The following is a 22293-nucleotide window of genomic DNA, read 5'->3' as shown; positions in this document are numbered from 1 at the left end:
TTACCGTTTTCTGAGAAAATGGTGGCCCACTGATGGAAGATTGTTTGCTGGATTCTCCTGCGGCCCAGACCAGACCAGACCAGCTGCTCACCTCCATCTACTGCTGCCAGCCTCTGACCACTCACCATGATCAACTACACTGAAGTAGAAATGGACTCTGACTGAAAAGCAACACTGACTGATTCTTCCAATCTGATGCACTATTATTATGCCCCAAGATTGATGTCACTATTATGATTATTATCATTATTATTATTATGTAGCATAATGACACTTCATTGGTGATAATTTAAAATTCAATCTATAGTTTGATCAGAGGAGGATGGGTCTCCTTTGTGAGTCTTGGTTCCTCCCAAGGTTTCTTCCTCCAGCCTTGAGGGAGTTTTTCCTTGCCACTGTCGCCTTCCGCTTGCTCGCATTGGGCTTTGTTTTAAATGTTCTGTTCTGAAACTGCTGCTTTGCGACAACGTCAGTTGTAAAAGGCGCTATACAAATAAAGTTGATTTGATTAAAAACCAGTCTGAAGCATTAAATTCTTAAAGGAACCTACTGTACACGTCTTTTCAAAGTTTATGTTTGGATGTCTTTTCAACTTTAATCCAGTGTTTATTGGATGACATTTATGTACGTGATTTCCACATTGAAATAACGGCTTTAAAAGGACGTCTTTAATGTGACTTTTTTAGTCTTCTTTTCAACGTCAGTGTTTGGACGTCTTTTCAACTTTCATTTTCAACCTTAAAAAAATGCTGATTGAACGACATTTAGGTACGTGATTTCAACGTTGAAATAACGGCTTTAAAAGGACGTCTTTAATGTGACTTTTTTAGTCGTCTTTTCAACTTCTGTTTCATTTTCACTTTCAACCTTAAAAAAACGTTGATTAGACCACAGTCAAGTACGTTATTTCAACATTGAATCAACGGCTAAATGTTTACTGGGATTGCAGTTAGCACACTACACTGATCAGAGCATTTTATTAAACACATATGGAAACATGCAGTGTCATGCTGAAGGGAGGAGATTGTTATTTAAGTTTAAGTGAAGATGACTGGACTGGAACGACAGCTCTAAAATGAATGAACTCTGAGTGAGAAACCGGAAGGTGGCAGAAGAGAACCGATGTAAAAACACAGAAGAAGAAGACGATGAAGATACGCACTCTTTTCAGTGACCGCGGCGCGTGAGCAGCTCTCCCCAGCCTCAGGGAACAGCTTCATCCCATAAATATGTTTTTTTTTTTTTTTTTTTCAAATGACAAACTTTAGCTAGCCTGTTTAACTCTAGCTAGCTCTTTTTTCCTCCTCTGATATAGAAAACATTTAAATGACATGACAAACGCTCATACATGAGTATTTTAATTTGAGTAATTATGTGGTTTGATGGTGTATTTTACAAGATGATGTGAGCATTTTTTATGTCACAGAACCGCTTCCCTCAGTATAAGAAATAAAACTGCTTAAACACATTAAGAAGACAAAGTAGTAGCTACATAGGTTAAAATACATTCTCAATCTCAATGCTTGTTTTTTGGTGTAATGTAATATTTTGAATATATAATTTCACATACACTAATTTTTTGTTAGTGAGTAGCAGTGAGTTTTGGCTGGTGATTAATGGGTTGCAGAAGGTTATATGAAAGCAATAGAAGCTTATTTACTGAGAGAAAAAAAATAAACAAAAGCATGTGAAGTAGTTTATTTTTGGAGCTGTGAAGTTAGTACATTTTTTTCAAAATTAACTATGAACATGAACTAATTCATTTTCTTTATGTAATTATGTAAAGATGGACTGTGGTAAAAAAAAAAAAAAGTAGTGTGGGAGTAGGGCAGTGAAAAATGGTGGGCAGGGAGAAAAGCAAATAGGAGGTTAATTTAAGTTATTTAGATGAGATCTTTAGCATCAGTTGTAGCATACTCGTTTGTACTATAACCTCATAATCTTTTACATTTGAAGTTCTGTAGTTAATGAATTTGCATGCATAAGCAGTTTACAGTTACAGGAACGAGGCGTACAAAACTCAAAGAGCATGCGCTGAACTTCTTGTTTGAATTGTTTTTTTAAATCCTGACTATGGATTTTTCTATAAACAGCATGTAGACACCCTAAAGCAACAAAGGAAATGGAAGACTTTAGCTTGAAATAGGCCAGAAAGTGCAGAAACACCTCTGTTGTGTCGCAAAACCTGTAAAGTGCAAAATTTGCATGCATAAGCAGTTTACAGTTACTCAGGAACGAGGCGTACAAAACTCAAAGAGCACGCACAGAACTCGTGCAGCTGACGCACAAAACTCAAAGAGCATGCGCTGAACTTCTTGTTTGAATTGTTTTTTTAAATCCTGACTATGGATTTTTCTATAAACAGCATGAAGACATCCTAAAGCAACAAAGGAAATGGAAGACTTTAGCTTGAAATAGGCCAGAAAGTGCAGAAACACCTCTGTTGTGTCGCAAAACCTGTAAAGTTTATTGGACGTATAACAAGCCCATATGTTTAATTCCAATATATTCAACACTATTAACTCTATTGAGAGAAAATCCCAGTTACGTTAGCCCTCATATCTCAGCTTTGGGATGAAAATAATCACACCCCTGTGTAAGTCAGGGTCTCCTAAATCAACAACGTGAGTTTAGAGGAAGTCTGAGACGGTCAAAAATTTAGTACAAAAAAAAAAAATAAAATAAAAAATAAAAAAATAAATAAACACAATGGGGTACCCTTTATTTTATTTTTTTTTGGGTGAAAACTGTGACCTCCTCAGATCTTCTCCAAACCCACACCGTGTGTCAGGGAAGTCCTGACAAAGACAGTGGTGTGGTTATTTTCGCTCTACCATATCCCAAAGCTGAGATATGGAGACCTCTTCTAGTCCATAAAATGTATAACTGTATATATCAAGATGGGATTCCTATTTCCAGTCAAGCTAGGTAAACACATGAGTAGAGGGTAACCTTTAAGTTTTACGTTTGATATTAATTTTTTTTTGTGCGATTCTTTTTGGCACCCATCAGGTTCCATACAGGATTCGCTAAAAATAAACAACAAGCTTGCGTCACTACTTGGATCGCTCTGGTTGCTACGAGAATTGAGAATAGTCTCGTGCAGCTTTTTGGAACCTTCAGCACATGCTAAAAATAAACAGCATGCTCACGTCATCATTTGGAACGCTCCGGTTTCTACAAGAATTAAGAACAGGCTTTTGCAGCTTTTTGGAATCTTCAGGATGCGCTAAAAATAAACAGCAGGCTCACGCCACCCTTTTTAACGCTCCGGTTGCTACGAGAATTAAGAATTTGCTCGCGCAACATTTTGGAATGTTACAGATGCGCTAAAAAAAAATAAAGATTAGGCTCGCGCCTCTTTTGTAAATGCTCCATGTGCTGAGTGAAGTATAGAATAGGCTCGCGCAGCTTTTTGGAGCCTTCAGGATTCCAAGGATTATGGAATCAGATTTGTGCCAAAAATGAATCGCTCCATGGCTTTAGTGCGTGAGTTCTGAGTTCTGCGTGTGCTCTCTGAGTTTTGTGCACCAGCAGCACGAGTTCTGTGCACGAGCTCTCTGAGTTTTGTACACTGGATCCTTGAGTTTTGCAAGCAGTTTTGGCAAAAAGCTCTCGTGTGGACGGGTTTTCTCAGGGGTGCCTTCCCATTGGCTAATGAGTTTTTGAGTGACAACTCAGTGCCCAAGGCATTTTGGACTGCACATGCGTACACCTCCTTGCAGCTCAGCAGCGGAGAGACAGGAAAGATTTTAACATTAAAGAGTGAACAACTTTACACACACACACAAATTCTCTTTGTACTTTACTGTTTTAAAACGATGAAATACCTGCAAACTTCGACAATCAATGCAGATATTGAGGTAATGTTCTGTCTAAAACAAAGCATTAAAGATTTTACTGTGAGTACAAACCTGTTTGTCCCTCATTACCAGATACTGATCTGAGGTAAATGCACACCGATGTCTGTTTACTCAGGATGAAACAGAATAAATGAGCGCTTATTTGTTTATTTGTAAATTATTATTCATGAGTGCTTGAGCCCCTGTTCAGAAACCTATCGTGTACTAACATAGTGGTTCTTCGCTTTTCCATAATCGCTGTTAGATTATTTAAATGCCCAAATTTTATTTTGAAGATCACAGTTTTGAACAAATGCCATATGTGCATTTTGTTACAGGAGGTCTCAGAGAACAGAGAAACATCACAGACAAGAGTGTTCCTGCTCCTTTAATGAATACAAATTTGCTTAATATCTAGCTCACACATTACTTCCTGGAAAACACCAGATGTAAAGTTTGAACCACGATCTGATTGAATCTCACGAGGCAGCCCAAACCGAGAAAAGAACTGAAACAAACACTCAATTATAGTTCTTGCCTTAATGTTTCTCAAGGGTACAGCCTTCGGAAATCTAGTACACACATCCAATATAGTGAACAGATACTCATAACCCTTTTTTGTTTTGTGCAAAGATCCAACACAATCTATCGTCACTCGCAAAAATGGCTCTTCCACCACAGGAAGAGTACACAATGGTGCACAAGGCACTTTCTGATTTGGCTTTCCGGCTAGCTGACAAGCATGACATGTCCGACAGTAGGAGATTACATCTCGATGCATCTTCGGCCAATAAAAAATAACGCAAGACTCTCTCTTGGGCTTTACGAATACCCACATGCCCTGCCATGGGTGCTTCATGTGCCAAGCGCAACACTTTCAACCTAAAACTCTTCAGCAACACAATCTGCTCCACAACACTCCAATCTTCAACAGCAGGATGATAAGGAGGCCTCCACTTCCTCATAAGCACTCCCTGATGTATATAGAAGACCTCTGCTGACTCCTCTGTCTCCTCCCGTGTACCAGCCCCCTTACACAATGAGGCCAACTCAGGGTCCTTCCTTGAGCTCCTTGATTAAGGTTTCCCTATTAAACTGAGCTGCATCCGATTAACCTAGTTTTCCAAAGAAGGTATCTCCAAGCTCAAATGCTGCCTCCTCCAGCCCTCTCTGTGGAACCACCCCCTTGGGGCAAGACTGGGCACGGGTAACGACACAGGCTGAAAACACCTCAGGATACTCCCTGGCCAAAGCCTCTGTTTCTGGTACCTCACATGGCATGTGACTAATTAATGGGGTTACCGACACTTGAACCCCAGCAAGATCATTCCCCAATAGCATAGAAACTCCAGGGACTGGTAATGATGGCACTACTGCTACATTAACATAGCCATTTACCAAGTTAGAGGGTAGGTACACTTTATGCAATGGCATGGCCCCAAACAAACTTCCCACACCCTGAATCAACACTGAAGAGTCATTGAAACTGGCTAATCACGAACCCTTTGTAACAACAAGGACTGAACTGCACCAGTGTCCCTCAAAATTTTAATTTTGGTTTCTGGCTCCCCAGAACCAATGGACACTGTACCCCAGGAGACAAACCCATCATACAGAGAGGGGGTTATTTCAGACTCAGGATCCACACAACTAATAGTCCTCTCTGAACCAACTACCAATGCCACAGATTTTGAAGAATCAGTATAAGACCCACGACTGCGCTTCTGCAGAACTGGACAACCTGATTTTTCTATGGCCAGGTTTTCTACAATAATGGCAGATTATTTCTCCCGAGGGAGTAGAATTTACAGGTTTTTGAAGTTGACTATGAGGTTTAGAGCCAGATGGCCCTTCCCTATGACTTTTAGTAGTCTCTGCTGATTTAACCTCTATATTAGCCTTTCTCCAACCACCAACCACTGATCTCTCTTTCACTCTCGACTCCTTATGGGTAAATTCGTAAGTATCTGCCATCATAGCAGCCTTTTTAACTTCAGTCGCCCCATGCTCCTGAATGTACACTTCCTAAAGAACAGGTAGACTATTTTTGAACTGTTCCATAAGAACAAGCTGTTTTAAATCTGCAAAAGTATAAACTTCACATGCTTTCATTCAAACACTGCCTCCTGCTGCCTAGCTACATCCAAATAGGTTTCCGCTAACTTACGTCTAAGAAAACGGAATTTGTGCCTGTAAGTTTCTGCCTCCCAAGCTTTCCCCTACATGACACTCTGAACCAAAATGGTCCAACAATTCTCCAGCCAAGCTAATTCCGTGGCTATATTCTCAAAGGCATCAAAAAACACATCTACCTCGTCTTACTGAAATTTTGGCATTAGATGTAGACATTTGGATACATCAAACCGAGTCTCATGTCTGCGCTGTTGTTGACTCTCCATCTGCGAGAGTTTAACCTTCTCCAACTCAATCTTAGCTAACTCCAGCTCCCTCAAACTATCCTTCTCCTTCTCTCGCCTACCCCTCTCTGCTTGTTCCCTAGCCAATCTTGCCTCAATGATGGAGTCACTCAAACCTAGGGACTGAGCAAGGATCTACTATCTTAATTTTATTCAACTCTGAATCTACCTCAATCTCATAATATTCAGCAAGCTGGAGCAACTGAGGCTTCTTTAATTTTATCCAGTCCGTTGTCTGCAGATGGGCTTGGATAAAACTTTCCGGATCAAACTGAGACATTTTTGGGAAAAAATTAAAAAAATACCAAAAGCCCCCCAGCCGAAATGAGGACAGACCAGAGACCCCTAACTCTAAGGCTACTAAAATTCAAACACCAAGAGGTAACCTATATTCCCCTATTGGCCTAAAATCCCTAAGTACCACCAAAGTATGACTACAAAACTAAAAGTACTTGACAATTTTGGCCACCTTACCTCAAGTCCTCTCATAGGACTTCTGAAAGAACACATACAACTCAAGAAGCCCCAAGTAGGCCACAATTTCCAACAGGTATTTTTGAGTCAAATCAACACCACCAAATCAGATTTCCTGAGAACTCAACCAAACATACCCAATTACCAAAGGTCTAGACTGTATACAATCAAGCAACTCTGCAATCCAATACCCACCTTAGCAAACAGCTAACCTCAACAGAGCACAAAACTATCAAGTTACAATCACACAGCCAACAATTAGATCACGAAAATAAGGTGTTGAAATCTATTGTGATGAAATGAGAACTTGGGAGGGTTCACTCTTCTTACCTAAAGATCCTCGAAGAACCCAAGCGCTGACTCCATGGTCGACCAGCCCAAGCATGTAGAGATTATTCAAAAGGGTAGGTAGTAATCTGGAGGTGCAACAGTTTCCAGAGTGCTAGAGAAAAATCAGCGCCAAAACTTCCACCATCTTATATATATCCAAAACGACGCTCCGGTATCTGGCCTCCAAAACCAGAGGTCCTCCCCTTTAAAGGCTCCACTTCAAGATCTCAAGAAAAGTAAGACCCCCCCCCAGTGGCTGGAGTGTGTATTGTGGGAGTCAAGTGTCTATCCCAGTGCACCTAGTTTATAAGAATCTATATTCAACACCATTAACTCTATTGAGAGAAAATCCCAGTTACGAAAATAATCACACCCCTATGTAAGTCAAGGCCTCCTTAATCAACAACATTTTTATTTTGTCAATAAGGTCCATACCACACTTCTGACATATTTCATAAAATATCACCATTTAATATTCTAAACATGTACATAAACAAATGCATACATTTTCAAATGACCTTGCCTTTTCCCCACAGATATCAAATAGAAATCAGAAGAATATCTATTAAACATACCTGAAAACCTGATTTTGGTGGCCTTAAAAGTACACTTACCCTATAATATAGCGTGATTCATATATCAAAGTATATGATCACATTCTAAAGTTGTCATATTGAGAAACAATGATAGAAACATTTTACTTCTCAACCTCAAGTAGACTGTAAGTAATTATTCAAATTTCAAAATTTAACAACCTGGCTATTAGCTCAGACATTACATAATGTGGGTTAAAAGCTAAGTAGAACACTTGCTATTCATCATAATGACACGTTGGCTAGCTGCAGCAAACATTAGAAAAGTAAGCCTAATGCAATAAAAAGTTTTGATGACTTTGTTCACTTGAGATGGCTAAAGAAAAAAACACAAACTTCAAACAAAATGACTGTTACCAACCTGACATGGCGCGCGCTCCTCTGCTCTTTGGGGCTTGAAAACTCCAGAATCCGATAGCTGCTAATCACAACGTATTAGTTGACTGCACAAACTTCTTGTCACACAGCCCACAACACCAACTCACGTTTTTCAGAACAAATTCAAAAAAGCCACACCGAATTTCAGCTGTCTAAAATGCTTCATGAAGGCTGTGGTAAATTCAAAGACTGCCCATTACCACTGCTGCAATGCCCATTATCACAAGTGTCTGTGGTGCTGCATCAGCATTCATCTTCCATCAGTTCAACAATTTTTTTCCCCTCGTGTAAGACACCTCTGTGTTGATATCTTATGTGGAAAAAAAATAAATAAATACACACACACACACATTATATTAATTAATTATATTCTTATTGAAAGATGATACAGTAAACATATTAAAAATATTTCAGTGCAAATTTTCTGGTTCAACTTACAATGAACACTAATTATACAACTTTGCTATAAAAACTTTATCATGGAGGTAGTTTAGACCAGTTCTAAAAAAAATATCACTCAACACTAAACACACCCTTGTATTTACAGAAACTTTGAAAAAGCTAAACTTTTTAAGAAATATAATTCTGTTTAAAAATTTCTACAAAAAACAATAAACAAATTTCTTAAAATTGTGTTATTTGTGTTTGGTAGATTATTTCCTGGTTGTAACAATGCTTCTGGGCAATAAATCTTATACAGTTGGAAAGCCTGTTAAATGATGCCACATTTACCTTTTAAAGAGGCGCAACCCACATTCTCAGCTCTACTGCTCATCCCACAAATGCATGTTCCTTACAAATGTGGCACCGTTTAAAGGGGAAATTAACAGGCTTTCCAACGGTATGAGATAAACTGCCAAGAAGCATTGTTACAACAAAAAAAAATAATCTACCAAACACAAATTTCCTTACTTTTTGTGCTAAGTTTATTTTTATAAGATACTCTTTGCAGTTATTTGACATTATTTCATTTGAATTTTGCCAGTCTTTGCTTTCATTATTGTTTTTTGGATTTTGCTGATAAGGTCTTTTGCTTCTGGAATCTCTCCAGAGTCTGCTTCGTGGTTTGCTTGAGTTTTGACAGAAGTTTCAAGGGTGGGTGGGTCTTAGAAGACTACGTTCACCGTGAATCTCCTTTCGTCATCGATTTTGGACTTACAGGTGCTCTGAAACCTCCTCTGGGACCTAGCCACGCCCACCCCACCCCTAAATGGAACAAGCTTTTTTCCCCATACACAGCATCAGGTTAATTATCACTGTTCTGTATTAACCCTGTCATACTACCATAGCTACAGCTTTTTTAGTTAGCTTTCTAGTAACCGCCAACACGCTGTCTGTCACTGGGTTCTCTTGCCTGACCCGTGGAAGCTTTTTTCGCAGGACAAATTTGCCTGTTCTTTACCATGACCCTACTAATCTCTGTATTTTTTTGTTCCCTTTGTCTGGTTTTCTTTCTCCTGTCTCTCTCTCATGCTTTGAGATGTCCTGCTGCTCTCCAGGTGTTGCCCTGATCCAGCCCCTGTGTATCCTGTACAAGATCCTGGCCTTGTCTCATCTACACTATCATGCTTGGCCATGCTGTTTTACCTCAGATTAACTCTGCACCTACTTTTAATTCACACAGAATCCCTGATCACCTTCTCCTTCCTCAGACTCATACATCACTAATATACTACATTTACATTACTATAACCCCTTCATCTGTCATCATTTCACTTTTACTTCTGTTCTGTTCTCTGTTGTGTCTCCGGTGTGGACCCGAGGAGGATGGGTTCTCCGTATGAGTCTTGGTTCTTTCCAAGGTTTCTTCCTCATGTGCTGAGGGAGTTTTCCCTTGCCACTGTTGCCCCTGGCTTGCTCATAGGAGGCTTGGACCCGGATCTCTGTAAAGCTGCTTTGTGACGACTTTTTGTTGTGAAAAGCGCTATATAAATACAATTTGATTTGATTTGAATTAAATTTTAGTATTAAATAGCTGTTACAAACATTATAATAAATAGCTGAATGGTCTGAAGATATTGCAGATGCTCATATTTCTTCCCTATGTGTTTTTTCTCCATTCAGTTGACTAGAATTTTAAAAGGCTTATATTAGTGATTTGTGCAAAAATATGTATGGTCTTGCTTAATGTAATTATTATACTGTCTAGATAAAGTTTTATACAATTTCTTGTATTGTCAAATACGCTTTTTTTTCAACACAATATATATAGCAGGAAGTTTAAAAAAAAAACAGAAGTCTAAAAAAGTGCAGGAACATATGTTTGCAATCTGGAATAAAGAATACAAAACATAAATTAATTGTTATACTGACACAATTCCCAAAGTTAAAAGTCTGCATATTAAATACCAAACACAATGTTATTTTCAAAACACACACAGCATAGCAAAACTAGCACTAAATGTTAATCCCTATTTACAAGCACAATACTGGAGTTTTCTGTTCTTTTTTAAATGCTGAAGCAGTTACTTTTTGTTCTTGTTTCATCAGAAAATAACTGTCACTCTGTTTAAGGTGGAACAGGAGAACTTTTAACTGGATGCTAGCTAACATTAGCAGATGCTAACATACAAATATTCTGTAAAAAAAAAAAAATAATAATAAAATAACAATTAAAATTTAAGCAGTACATTTCTTCGTAGATGTCTTTCAGTAACTGTAAAACATTTATTTAAATTATTTGCAATTTGCTAAGACACATGGAAGACCTTTACATCCTGAGGTAGTGATAGCTTACAACCCGGTCTCACACCTACTCGTGGTATAGTCACATATATAGGAGACTGCAATTCATGCTGAAAATATGCGATATGTCACGAATTGCAGACTACTATATCACGAGTAGGTGTGAGACCGGGTTGTAGCTTAACATTACTGGCTGATGTAACTTTGGTAACTGACAAAGCGACACATTTATGTTATGATTAAAACCAATATTTAACAAAATATATATTCATTAAGCACATGTAAAATGTTGTATTCTAATCAAATGATATTTAAAAGAGACCGTAGCAAACTGGCTTCAATTGGAAAGCTCCATGGCTGGCGTTGCCAGCTCCCGCACGAGTTATGCACAGGGGCCATGTCTTCATTAATTCAGACTTATTATCCTGGATTTAAGTCCTTTATAGAGTATTTAGTTATTTTTTTATAACGTCTCTTCCTTACACATGTAAACAATCGTACACACACAAAAATGCGTGTATTTGTATAACTAAAAATGTGAGTCTGTAAACAAGTTTTAGTCCCCACACCGAGATTATATCCATCCACACACAGACAAAGAGAGAGTCCACCAGTTTCGCTACACTACACTTTGGTTGGGTTTTTATGTACGGTTTCTAATTCTATATTTTTGTTGTGATATCAGTTATAATTGAATATGTATTTTGTCTTGTTCACCAGTGATATTTTTCAGTTACTGTAGTGTTACGTCTGGTGACTTATTTGTGTTGTTTCTCTATCCTGAGTAAATGCCACAGGTGCTGCTGCTGATTTGCTGCTGGAACCGTGCTCCGGTTGGCTGACAGGATTAAGGCGGAACAGATTTAAAGCCCTGCTGGATGACTGAAAGAAGCTCCTCCTCTTCCTCCTGGTCATTGCTTCTTCCTGCCAGACTAAAGCTTGTGTGTATGTGCATCTGTGAACATACTATTGTTTGTGATTCAGCTCATGCTATTGTGTGTGAGTCAGCTGTCTAATGTGGTGTTAACCTCATAGTTCTCCTACTCATTTGGAAGCTGTAGGGGGTGTAGCCTTATTTATTTTCATTAAAGGGGTTGACTTGCATTCTGTTTATGTTAGGGAGTTAGGTAATGTTTTTGTATTTTCTTTCTTTATTGATTTGGGTAGGTAAGTTATATATGTTGGGTGGAATGGGATTTGTTTATTTTAGGCTTAGACCACTCCTGAAGTTTTGCTTCCATTGTCATCTTGGAGTAAATAAAACATTTGGAGACTAAATTCTGGTGAACCTGTCGTTTCCTTGGTCTGGTGGGATTGAAGTGTGAGGAGTTGGGGGAGACATATATACTTTTTTTTTCCTTTTTACTTTATGTTGCGGCCTACCTAGACAGGCTGTAACATAAATTGGGGGCTCGTCCTCTTTGGGTTTTTTTTGGCAGGGGGAGCTTTCTGCTTTTCTTGTTGTGGTCTGTCGGACTGTGTCTGTCTGGCTGGTTTTTTTTTGGTGGGGGTGAACTTCTATGGTTTGAGGCTTCAGTATGGATGTGGCTGATTTTGTTAGGTCTCCTTCTCGTGGGAAATTGGATACTTACCGTAGAAAGGATCTAGTCTCGATTGCTGAGGCTTATCAGGTGTCTGTTCCTCGTCATGGTAAGAGGGAGGAGATTAAAACTGCTTTACTTGAGAAATTGGTTGCTTTAAAGGTGTTGCCAGATGGAGAGGTGGCAGTCAGTGCGCAGGTTGCAGGTGAGGGTGCAGGTGCTTTCTCACTGGTTGTGGAGGAGTCCACTATCAGTGCGGTATCGCCTAGTACGGGATCAAAACCATCTGATCCTCTGATAGCAGTGCGCCTTAAGGAGTTGGAATTGGAGACACGACGGCAGGAGCGTGAGATACAATTTCTGAAGGTGAGGGCTCTGGAGATTGAAGCTGAGAAGGCTCTGAGGTTATACCAGTTGCAGACTGGGCCTTCAGGTGCAGGTACTGCAACTGGTGACCCTTTGCTACTACCGCTGGGTGCTTCTTCAGAGACTACCGATAGGAGAGCTTCTGGCCCTGTTTCCATTCTTCCTGGTCCTACTTCTACTCCTTCTGGCCCTGCTTCCACACCTTCTACCCTGTTTATTCCTTTGCCAGCTGCTGCTCATTCTTCTGTGACATCACCAGAACCGGTTGCTGCATTTGATGTAGGTAAGCATATTAAGCTAGTACCTCATTTTAGAGAATCAGATGTGGATTCTTATTTTCCTGCTTTTGAACGAATTGCCTCTGTTTTGCATTGGCCTAAGGAAGTCTGGCCTCTGTTGTTGCAATGCAAGCTGGAGGGAAAAGCTCAAGAGGTATGCGCAGCGTTATCTTTAAGTCAGAGTTTGGATTATGAGGTAGTGAAAAGCAGTATTTTACATGCATATGAGCTTGTGCCTGAAGCTTACCGCCAAAACTTTAGAATGAAGGTGAAAACCGCCAGCCAGACATATGTGGAGTTTGCACGTGAGAAACGGACTTTATTTGAGAAGTGGTGTAGTGCCTCTAATGTTACCAGTTTTGAACAGTTACAGGAACTCATTTTATTGGAGGATTTTAAAAATGCTGTTCATGAAAATATTGTGGTTCATCTAAATGAGAAGAAAGTTATTTCTCTGGCAGATGCAGCGGTGTATGCAGATGAGTTTGTGTTGACTCATAAAACTGTTTTTACATCGCCTGTACGGTCTGACCGTGTGGTAAGAAAGGATTGCACATTACCACATGCTGCGTTTGTTGCTCCAGAAAAATGTGAGGTACCACCTAAAGTGTTTCAAAAGGGTCATAATGATGGTGAGACACGTGTTTGTTTCTTTTGTTGTAAACCTGGACATTTGATCGCTGAGTGTAAAGCCTGGCAAAAGAAAAGAAACAAACAGCATCTCAAAAGTGTGGGTCTGGCACAATCGGATGCCTTGTCGTCTTTGCAAAGTTCCAAACCTTGCCTGGATGACGGGTATAAGCCTTTTTTATTGAATGGGTGGGTTTCAATTGTAGAGCAGGATCATGATTTACATCCTGTTAAAATATTACGAGATACCGGAGCTGCTCAGTCGTTTATTTTAGAAAGTGTGTTGCCCTTCTCCGAAAAGACGTTTTGTGGGTCTTCTGTTTTGGTACGGGGTATTGAGATGGGTCATCTGCAAGTTCCCTTGCACACGATTTATTTGAAATCTGGGTTAGTTAAAGGTCTTGTGAAGGTTGCTGTGCGAGATAGGTTGCCAGTTGCAGGTGTCTCCCTCATTCTTGGGAACGATTTGGCTGGAGGAAAAGTGTTTCCTTTGCCAGAAGTGAGTGTGATGCCTGAAACTGGTGACATCGATCCAAAAATTTTATCTTTGTTCCCTGGTTGTGTGGTAACAAGGGCTCAAGCTCGTAAAACTCCAGAGGTACCCCTTTTAGGGACATTTATGGCACCTCAAGGTCCACCAGTTGTGAAGGAGACAAAAGCAAGTGGTGATAAAAAAATTTTTGGGGAAGTGATTATGACAGGGTTAAAAATTGGGAGAAAGCAGCTGATTGAAGCTCAGCAAGGTGATGCATCTTTAGCCTTGTGTTTTGCTAAAACTGTTCCGGAGGGGGATATAAATAAATTAGCGGTTGCTTATTATGTCAGTGAGGGAATTTTGAAACGAAAGTGGACACCTACAGGAACCTCTGATTTGGGTTGGAACACTATCCATCAGATTGTTATTCCAGAGGCTTATAGAGGTCCTGTTTTGAGCCTAGCACATGAGAATGCATTTTCTGGTCATTTAGGAGTTACTAAGACTTATGACCGTATTTTAAGACATTTCTTTTGGCCGGGACTCAAGAGTGATGTTTCAAATTTCTGTCGTTCTTGTCATGTATGCCAACTAGTAGGTAAACCTAATCAGTCAATTCCGTCAGCTCCCCTTCATCCAATACCGGTGATGGGGGAGCCTTTCGAGAAAATCATTTTGGATTGTGTGGGTCCATTGCCAAGGACAAAGGCAGGACATGAATATTTGTTAACAATAATGTGTTCTGCTACTCGTTATCCTGAGGCCATTCCCTTACGCACCATCAGCTCTAAGGCAGTTGTCAAGGCTTTGGTGAAATTCTGCTCTACATTTGGGTTGCCCAAGGTTATTCAAACAGATCAGGGTTCCAATTTCATCTCTAAGATTTTTTCTCAAGTGATTAATGAGATGTCAATTAAACATCAAGTAGCTAGTGCCTATCACCCAGAATCACAAGGGGCATTGGAGCGATTTCACCAAACATTAAAATCTATGCTGCGCAAATACTGCTTTGAATCAGGACGTGATTGGGATGAGGGAGTCCCTTTTCTTTTGTTTGCTTTACGGGAGGTAGTTCAGGAATCTCTTGGATTTAGTCCTGCACAGTTGGTGTTCGCACATACAGTTCGGGGACCACTTAGAATGCTCCATGAGCAATTGAGTGCTGAGCAGTTGTCAGAAAAACACAATGTGTTGGAGTATGTGAGTGCGTTTCGTGAACGTCTGCATAACGCTTGTAAAATAGCTATGGCTTCATTAACTGCTGCTCAAGTTAAAATGAAACGTCGTTTTGACAAAAGAGCAAGGTGTCGTGAATTTCTTCCTGGAGATAAAGTTTTAGTATTTCTGCCTATCTCTGGTTCAGCCTTACAGGCTAAATTTTCTGGTCCTTACGTAATTGAATCCAAACTTAGTGAAACAGATTATGTGGTTAAAACCCCTGACCGGAAAAGGAAAAGTCGCGTCTGCCATATCAATATGTTAAAGGCCTATGTATGTCGTGGTCCTGTGGGAAGTTGTGAAGTGTTGCCTACTGCTAAAACCACTACTTCTACTGTTGCTGTTATCCCGCTTGTGTATAACCCTGAAGAAGATGGGTTAACATTGCGTAGTGTACCTTTTGTGCCAGCACGTTTATCCAATTCAGAGATATTAGCTGATTTACCATCACACTTAATGCATTTATCTGAGAGTGATCGTGAGGATGTGATAAGTCTTATTCAGGGTCACATATCTTTGTTTTCAGATATTCCATCTCAGACGTCCCTTGTGCATCATGACATAGATGTTGATAATCATAGACCCATTAAACAAAATGCGTATCGGGTTAATCCAGTTAAAAGGAGTTTGATGCAAAAGGAAGTAGAATATTTGATGGACACAGGGTTTGCTGTTCCCAGCACAAGTTCTTGGAGTTCTCCATGTATAGTGGTGCCGAAACCTGACGGGTCAGTGCGTTTTTGTACAGATTACCGGAGAGTTAATTCTATTACTACACCTGATTCGTTTCCACTTCCTAGAATGGAGGACTGTATTGATAGAGTTGGATCTGCAAAATTTGTTACAAAACTAGATTTACTGAAAGGTTACTGGCAAGTGCCATTAACCCAGCGTGCTTCTGATATTTCTGCTTTTGTAACTCCTGATAGTTTTCTACAATATACAGTTCTTCCTTTTGGACTTAGAAATGCTCCTGCTACTTTTCAACGTTTGATGAATCATGTGTTAGTTGGTATAACTAATTGTGATGCATATTTGGATGATATTGTCATTTATTCATCTAAATGGGTTGACCATCTGCAAACTCTTTCAGAAGTGTTCAGTCGGTTGCAGAATGCTTCTCTTACATTAAATTTAGCAAAATGTGAATTTGCTAAAGCTGTAGTGACTTACTTGGGTCGTGAGGTTGGCCAAGGTCAAGTCCGGCCTGTACAGGCCAAGATTTCTGCCATTTTGGATTTTCCTGCCCCCACTAACCGGCGTGAGTTAAGGAGATTTTTAGGAATGGCTGGGTTTTATCGTGCGTTTTGTAGAAACTTTTCTAGTCTAGTGTCTCCTCTTACTGACCTACTTCAGAAGGGACAGCTATTCATGTGGTCTCCAGAGTGTAAATTAGCTTTTGACGCCATCAAAGCTGTTTTGTGTAACTCTCCAGTCCTTACTGCACCAAATTTTGAGATACCTTTTAAACTTGAAGTAGATGCAAGTGGGACAGGTGCAGGGGCTGTATTGCTACAGGAAGATCACCAAGGCATTGACCATCCTGTTTGTTATTTTTCAAAGAAATTCAACAAACATCAGTTAAACTATAGTACTATCGAAAAGGAAACGTTAGCTCTTTTGTTGGCTTTGCAACATTTCGAAGTTTATGTTGGATCAAGTTCAGTGCCGATAGTGGTTTACACTGACCACAACCCACTGGTCTTCCTTAACCGAATGAGCAATCATAATCAACGTCTTTTGAGATGGTCATTGTTGGTACAATCTTTCCCACTAGAGATGCATCATAAAAAGGGAAGTGAAAATATAGTTGCTGATGCTTTGTCACGTGTTTAATTTTATAGTTTCAAACATGTTGTTTGATTCTGTAGGGTGGGGGTGTTACGTCTGGTGACTTATTTGTGTTGTTTCTCTATCCTGAGTAAATGCCACAGGTGCTGCTGCTGATTTGCTGCTGGAACCGTGCTCCGGTTGGCTGACAGGATTAAGGCGGAACAGATTTAAAGCCCTGCTGGATGACTGAAAGAAGCTCCTCCTCTTCCTCCTGGTCATTGCTTCTTCCTGCCAGACTAAAGCTTGTGTGTATGTGCATCTGTGAACATACTATTGTTTGTGATTCAGCTCATGCTATTGTGTGTGAGTCAGCTGTCTAATGTGGTGTTAACCTCATAGTTCTCCTACTCATTTGGAAGCTGTAGGGGGTGTAGCCTTATTTATTTTCATTAAAGGGGTTGACTTGCATTCTGTTTATGTTAGGGAGTTAGGTAATGTTTTTGTATTTTCTTTCTTTATTGATTTGGGTAGGTAAGTTATATATGTTGGGTGGAATGGGATTTGTTTATTTTAGGCTTAGACCACTCCTGAAGTTTTGCTTCCATTGTCATCTTGGAGTAAATAAAACATTTGGAGACTAAATTCTGGTGAACCTGTCGTTTCCTTGGTCTGGTGGGATTGAAGTGTGAGGAGTTGGGGGAGACATATATACTTTTTTTTTCCTTTTTACTTTATGTTGCGGCCTACCTAGACAGGCTGTAACATGTAGTTAAAACAGCATTTAACTAATCCTTACATATTCATGATAGGATTTACATCACACACTGTAGCTGACACGAAACATAAATCCTTTGTGAACATAGTCCCTACGTTTCATCTGAATTATTCATAACATAGTGAGCGAAGCACTGACCTATGGCTACGTTGAGCCCTACGTGAGCAGTGTGAAGACAGCAATATTAGTAAGCTGATCCCCATAGCAACTGGAAGTTAATTTTTCACAATAAAAAACCTCTGGTGTTTAGTACCTTAAAATTTGTAAACATGCATATTATTATATAACTTCATTCATAACATGCTCTAAAGCTTTTCATAATTTTATATCAAACAAACATCACTATTCTCTCACACTATGTGTGACACATACTGAGATTTGACATTGATAAATTATGTGCATTCTTTTAATAGCATACTGCTAAACAATACAGTGTCAATACAAACCCATGGTGAAATTAACTTTCCAGATCCTCCTCTTTCTGTAAACATGTATATGTTAAAAGATACATTAAATTACTTATGTTTTATTTAATTATGTGTATCTACTTCTATATATACATTAAGAGAGGATAAATCTCCTTCAAAATGAAATTGAACAAAAAATTCTAAATTAAAAAGGTTTTTTCAGCAGTTCAGTGGTGGTTGAAGTGAGGGGTTTATATATATATATATATATATATGTGTGTGTGTGTGTGTGTGTGCGTGCTTTAAAACGTATTTATATATGTATAATGTTTATACAAAATCTCATAAAAAAAAAACATGGTCAAATCCAACACGTTTAGAGACCAACGACATTCCATACACCTGGACCCCCATGACTACTGACGAAGAACACTCAGAAAAGTGACACTGAGCCTGCTGTGGGCCAACGCTGTTTTCTGACTGTGACTCTGAGCCGAGTGTAGTCAATTCACAAAAAACATTATAAGAACGCAGTACCAAAGCATGGCTCAATGTTGCATGTAGGTATTTGAGTATACACTAAGTAGGCTACGAGCTTATTGTTTTTAGTCCAATACATTTTATAAACTTGAATTCCTGTTTTTTTTTTCTTTCATTTGTTTTAAATTATGCTCTAAACGTGTTGGATTCTCCGTGTTAACACGCAGCGTATAATTTCGTGTTAACACGTTAAGTTTGTGTATTTCGTGAATCATGATGCTTTACTGCCACCTACTGGTGTATGGCGTTATTGCTGAAACAACATAAAGCCTTAACTTACCAAATAACGGAAACAATTCCAGTGTTTAATGTTCTGAACAATGTTTATGAGATTTTGTATAAACATTATACAAACATAATATTTATATAAACATAAATACGTTTAAAAGCGCACACACACACATATATATATATACCCCTCACTTCAACCACCACTGAATTTACTGCTGAAAAAAGCCCTTTTTTAATTCAGATTTTTTTGTTCAATTTAATTTTGAAGGAGATTTATCCTCTCTTAACATATATAAGTACATACACATAATTAAATAACACATGAGTAAATTAATGTATCTTTACACATAGTATACATGTTTACAGAAAGAGGAGGATCTGGAAAGTTAATTTCACTATGGGTTTGTATTGACACTGTATTGTTTAGCAGTATGCTATTAAAAGAATGCACATAATTTATCAATGTGAATGAATTACGCCTCAGTATGTGTCACACACAGTGTGAGTGAATAGTGATGTTTGTTTCTTATAAAATTATGAAAAGCTTTAGAGCATGTTATGAATGAAGTTATATAATAATATGCATGTTTACAAATTTTAAGGTACTAAACAACAGTTTTTTTTTATTGTGAAACATAAACAGCTTACTAGTATTGCTGTCTTCACACTGCTCATGTAGGGCTCAACGTAGCCACAGGTCAGTGCTTAGCTCACTATGTTATGAATAATTCAGATGAAACTTAGGGACTACGTTCACAAAGGATTTATGTTTCGTGTCAGCTACAGGGTGTGATGTAAATCCTATCATGAATATGTAAGTACGCCCGGATTTGAGGCCTCCCATTGGCGAAAACCTTAAGAAGCGTGTAAACGTGTCAATTTTGGTCACGTTATCACGACAAAATTTTACGTGTCAACACGCAAATTTTTAATAACGTGTTAACGAGCATGTGTTCACACGTTTAGAGCCCAACGCTGTTCTATAAGAGACCAACGCCATTCCATACACCTGGACCCCCATGACTGCTGACGAAGTGACACTGAGCATTACATTATCACTCACACTATACAGTGTAAAAAGAAAATTGCTTCAATTGGTAACAAGTAATTCAATTAAGTTTTTTCAATTTATTTTTTTAAGGTTAAACTTAAACAATTAAGTTGGATAAACTTAATTGAATTACTTGTTACCAATTGAAGCAATTCAATTAAGTTGGATCAACTGTTTTCTTTTTACAGTGTACTTAAAATACAGCTTACATTTAAATAATTTTAAAAGTGTTTTTTAGCATGTTATTTTAGTTTTGCAAATAGGAGTCAAATACCTTTACGCTACTCAGAAATTCAACTTGGTTAAAATAATAAATCTACATTGCACAAATGGAATATTTTAAAATTTTATTGTGAAAACCTCACAAACTTAGTTTTTCACAAAAACTTGTGCATTAAACATACTACAGATGCATCCCATCTCCTCCAAAGGCTGCCCTTCTACTCCTGTACAGTTTAAGGAGTTTTGGCACATGTGTCCAGTGCATCATGAAACTGACTCTTCAGGTTGATGGCAGTTATTCTACGAAACTCACTGCATATCTAGAGAGAGAGAGGAGTAAACAATAGAGAATACAGATTATCAGTCATTACGTACAGAGCCTGAACATTTCTAGACAAACACTGATTCAGTTGATAACAGTTATGCAGGGATCCAGACAAAAACCATCCCGTCATCCCAAGGCCAAAAAAATAGCCCACAGGAAAATTGCTCTTTTGGGACGCTTTCGTGACAAATGTTGTGCGCGATAAAACTTGTTGCCTTTAAATAACATTACTGTGGTTGGACAATGCTGTACGCTTCTTGGTTAATAAGTAAATAACTAAAAAAATAAGTAAATAATCCAAACAGCTGATGACTTCGCATTATAACAGTTTTGGAACTGTTCTGGGGAAAAAAAGTTAAGTATCATTTTAGACAAGTAAACTAGATTGGTTCACACTAGGTTTTGCAGTGTGAAACAATCCTACAAAAACTATAAAAAGAAAAATATGCTGAAATGGGCCAGAGTCACAAGTACAGCAAACAAACACTACTCACCTGACTCTCCAAGAACAGTGCTGGCCATCATTCTCGAACCAGACCAACCAGAGGTTCCTGCTCAACAACCTCCTTCCACCGTAAAGAAAATGTTTGGACCCTTTTTATCTATCTCAGCCCTCATTGCCTTTCTCTCTTCTTCCAAGAAATCCTCACTCAGCCCTGCAGGGCTATATCGCAAACATCTTTATAATCACAAAGATCACATTTGAAGGTAGAACTTTGGTGACATGTAGATAATTTACTGTGACATTTTGAAAAACGACATATCAAGGAACACACACAATTGGAGTGAAAACAGGGCCAGCGTGTACCATGAAATCCATGGCGTACTCTGTGGTGCTTCAACCCAACGTCTGTGTCTTGGCTTGTGAAAGAGCAGATTTTGCACTTCATCTAATGTATCCCTTTTTTCCTTGAAAATGAAAACAATATTAGTGTTAGTATTGTCATTGTACACAATTATAGTTTGTAAATGCAATTACAGAACCACAAACTCTATGTAACGTTATTTAATGTTTTTGTAATTTATTTACACACACACACACACATATATTACATTTAGCTAAATGTTTTGAGAAACAGACGATGTTAGGTATAGTGCTAGTGCTGTTAGACACCTACGAACTTCTCAAAAGCAAAACAAAAAACAAATAGTAGGTCTGATTCAGACAATACGGATATTTTTGTATCTTTGACGGCTTAATCTTGTAATAACACCCTGCTGCTTTCATATAAATGATATCAGACTAAAGGAGCGTTGTTGTAGTCAGCATCCTGAATTTTCCGTTCTACCTTAAACAGCTCAACAAACACCGAGGAGGCTCAATATAGCGTTACCTATTCCGGTATTTAAGGTGGAATGGAAAAAAGCCAGCCAACAAGATACATAACATTTTCAAAATAGAACATAAAGAAAGCGCTCAGGCTTGTTACAGCCTGCTTGAGTCTGTTACGTTGGGCATTTGATTAAATGAAACAAACGGCTCATATTCAAACTTTCCATGGCTCAGTCGAGTTGGCAAAGTTAGCTAATATAACAATGCCACGGCAATTTCCCTCACATATTCACGGCTTTAAGATAGTGTTAAAACTAGAAACGTAACTTTAAAATGCTTTGTGAACTATCACTAGTTATTTACCTCAATCTTGAATTTCTCCAAACTTCGAGCCACAACAAAGAGGAATCAACCGTCCTTCGCGCGTATTCCCGAACCTCCCACTGAGCATGCGCATGACTAGAACAGA

General features: G+C 38.8%; 1 long non-coding RNA gene across 1 annotated transcript; it reads right to left on the bottom strand.

The window, feature by feature from the left end:
- Positions 1 to 20400: 20400 nt before the first annotated feature.
- On the bottom strand, positions 20401 to 22293 carry LOC136685256 (uncharacterized). The gene is made up of 4 exons (XR_010800041.1): positions 22188 to 22293; positions 21360 to 21460; positions 21046 to 21215; positions 20401 to 20546 (listed from the first exon to the last, which is right to left on the bottom strand). It is a non-coding gene; the product is annotated as an uncharacterized lncRNA (long non-coding RNA).

The sequence above is a fragment of the Hoplias malabaricus genome, unplaced genomic scaffold (genome assembly GCF_029633855.1).
Source record: "Hoplias malabaricus isolate fHopMal1 unplaced genomic scaffold, fHopMal1.hap1 scaffold_27, whole genome shotgun sequence".
NCBI classification, from domain to species: domain Eukaryota; kingdom Metazoa; phylum Chordata; class Actinopteri; order Characiformes; family Erythrinidae; genus Hoplias; species Hoplias malabaricus.
The sequence above is the reverse complement of the archived record's forward strand: the minus strand, read 5'-3'. Positions and strand labels throughout refer to the sequence as shown.